The 3,174-nt window shown below is 50.5% G+C and overlaps 1 pseudogene; it reads left to right on the top strand.

Annotated features, from left to right (window-relative positions):
* Positions 1 to 240: 240 nt before the first annotated feature.
* LOC125549214 lies at positions 241 to 2,841 on the top strand (annotated as a pseudogene).
* The last annotated feature ends 333 nt before the right edge of the window (positions 2,842 to 3,174 follow it).

Below are 3,174 nucleotides of genomic sequence, written 5' to 3'. Positions count from 1 at the left end.
ATCCCTAGCATCTTTTGGCAAGCATCCAAATGCTGATTGTAATAAGGTTTAAAATAAGGAAGCATCCTGACCCACCCTACTATAGCTGCCCATAAGCAGCCACAAGCCCACGAAAGACTTCTCCATTGATCAGAGAGAAAAAAGAGTATATTGTACCTCCAGTGCATTGTCAGCATTGCCATCCTGATCTGGTTCCTGCATATTCAAAATCTGGAGTTTTGCTCTGCTCCAAGCAAAGCCATGACCTCCAAACAGGTGGTGTATATGAATCAAGGTCAAGGGGAAACAAGCTATGCTCGCAACTCCGGTATTCAGGTACGTTTTTCCCACTCTTTATAATTCGCGTTTGCACATAATGTTCTTTGATTCCTTTGCTTCGGACGAAAAAGGGGTTTCCCCCCGCTTTAGATTATAAATTAACATCCAACCGATACAATCAGCTTGATGGAGCCGCAGCACAAACAAGACCAAAAGGAAAAAAGGAGAGAAAGAAAAAAGAAATAAATGCCGACGCCGGCAACTCAACTAAGCAAAGATGGCTGACACCCACTGCACCCTTCGGAGAAGTACCAACGCCCGCCAAGCACTCCGAAGTCTTGCGTATCAAGCAACATCTTCATGAATAAATGCGACGACGACGACGCTGCTGCCTGGACAAGTCCTAGGGTTTCCCCCGGTACATGCATGTCAGTGGGGAAGGGCTATCACTGACCACTGGTAGAAAAAGGGCCTTTAGTCCCGGTTCGTAAGGGCCTTTAGTCCCGGTTCTGGAACCGGGACTAAAGTGTCGGTACTAATGCCCTGACCCTTTAGTCCAGGTTCAATCCAGAACCGGGACTAAAGGCCCTCCACGTGGCCGGTCCACCTTTAGTCCTGGTTGGTAACACCAACCGGTACTAAAGGAAATTTCCTGATTTTTTTTGAAATTTTTTTTGAATTTTTTTTGAGGGCACAGATCTGGGCCGAGCGGGCGCTGCCGGCCAGCCGCCCACTGCGCCGCCCCGCAGCCAACAGCCACGCTGCCACGTCGAGACCACCCGAGGCCCGCAGAACTCCGTCGCCGGGCCCCAGCGCCACGAGCCGAGCAGCACAGCCGCCGGGCAGGAGGGAGCCCCGACTCCCCCTCCAGGCGCACAGGGAATGGACGTCCGCCGGTGCCGGCGCCATCGGGGCACGCCGAAGGCCACTGCCGGCGACGGCGAAGGGAGATGGAGGAGGAGGGGGTCGAGACGGGGAGGCGGGCAGGGGGGGCGCTCCGCCGCCTAGGGGGGGGGCGACGGGAGCGCCGGGGGAGGGGGAGGAGGAGGGGGAGAGGGAGGTAGGCCGGGGGGCGCGCGCGACGGCGACCGGCGCCGGCTGGAGGTGGTGAGGGGTGCCAGCGGTGGCGGGGGAGCAGGGGAGGAACCCTAGCTTGGACCTTTTGATTCCTTTGCTTCTCAAGACAGTTCTGTCAAGAATACGTTCACACAGCTTATATTACTTAGTAAACTATATAATCTGAAAACATTTTAAAGAATATAAAGAGAACATTAGAGACTGGATTTTCCGAAGAACTACTGCTCAATCGATTGCAGAATGCTGAGCAAAAGAGGTTGAAGTCGATGATAGAAGCAGCCATTGCTGAGTTATGCAGCAGCACAAGCACCGGCGCCTTATTGCCAACGAAGATTGTGGTTGCCTACCTGGGGTGCTCCTCCGGTCCAAATGTGCTAGCACTGGTGTCGACCGCCATCGACGCCATCCACAGTCACTGCTTCCAGTTCTTACAGCGACCACCAAAAGCTCAACGACCTGCCTGATAACGACTTCAACACAGTGGTGAAGAGCCTTGTCACACTCCGTCAAAGCAACAACAATCCTATCGTTGTCACTGGTATCATACCGGGGTCTTTTTATGAGAGGCTCTTCACTAGTGGTTCCTTGCATCTTGTCTGCTCGTCCAACAGCCTGCATTGGCTATCAAAGGTGCGAGTTTAAAACTGCTCGTTGGATTGATCCAGTGCTTCTCTTGGTTGGTTCTGTAACCAAAACCTTGTCTCTACAGGCTCCTAAGGATCTAACAAGGAACCAGATCCCGGCGTATGACATTGATAAGCACACTAGGCTGGAAAGGCACCCTATGGTCATTGAGGCTTATGCACAACAATTGAAGAAGGACTTCACAAGTTTCCTGGAGCTCAGAGCCAAAGAATTGATCCCAGGAGGCCGGATGGTCATTTCCCTTGTATGAAGGGACTCGGGTCAGGTGTAATTGCCCCCAAATTCTCTCACATGTGGGAATTCATAGCTCAGATTCTAAGGGTAATGGTCTCAGATGTACGTTTTCATTGTTTTTTTTTTCTAGTATAGTACTCTCTCCATCCCAAAATATAAGACGTTTTTTGACACTAGTATCGAAAATGGTCTTTCATTTTGGCACGGAGGGATTACTATTTATAATTTGTTAACACGCGTGGGTATTTGACCTCCAAATCTTTTGGTATGCTTTTGACAGGGTGTGATCAACAAAGCGAAGTTTGATTCTTTCTACATGCCGTTCTATGAACCTTCCGTCAAAGAGCTGAGAGAGATCATTCAAGATGAGGGCTCCTTCTCAGTCAGTGAGATGCGGGTGCACGGCCCTCAAAGCGGGCTCGACAGCGCACTCATGGTACCAAGCAGGTTTGTGAATATGACGAGAGCCGTATTTGAGCTAGTAATAGTCCAGCATTTTGGACAAGTCATGGATGAATTCGTGAGAACCTTGGAGCGGCGCTGGAGTGTGGAGGGCATGATGCAATGCAAGACGACTTTGCCAGAAGCCCACGACCAAGGGTGGCCGTATCCCTCAAGAGGGCATGACCAGGTAACCGGTGTGAATCACTGCTAGCTTGATTCCTCCAGAATACACAGAATTTGATGAGAACCGCTTGTTGTGGCGTTGTAATGGTTGGTATGGTGACCTTTACCCCTTGATAGGTTGGGCAGGTCTGTTCACTTCACGCGAGGTTTCCTGATTAGGATGTTCAAGCAGGTGCTGGCATAAGTGCGACAAGTGGTACGCAAGCTGAAAGAGATGTCTCCCTATGTTCTTCCGGGCTCATTAGTTGGCGTTCTGTTTTCTTTACCTTTTGTCTCTGTGGTGTGATCTGTTATAAGCTTGTTTTATAATTTAAAGGTATGGATGATTTTCTA

The sequence above is a fragment of the Triticum urartu genome, chromosome 3, assembly GCF_003073215.2.
Source record: "Triticum urartu cultivar G1812 chromosome 3, Tu2.1, whole genome shotgun sequence".
Classification (NCBI taxonomy): Eukaryota; Viridiplantae; Streptophyta; class Magnoliopsida; order Poales; family Poaceae; genus Triticum; species Triticum urartu.
The sequence above is the reverse complement of the archived record's forward strand: the minus strand, read 5'-3'. Positions and strand labels throughout refer to the sequence as shown.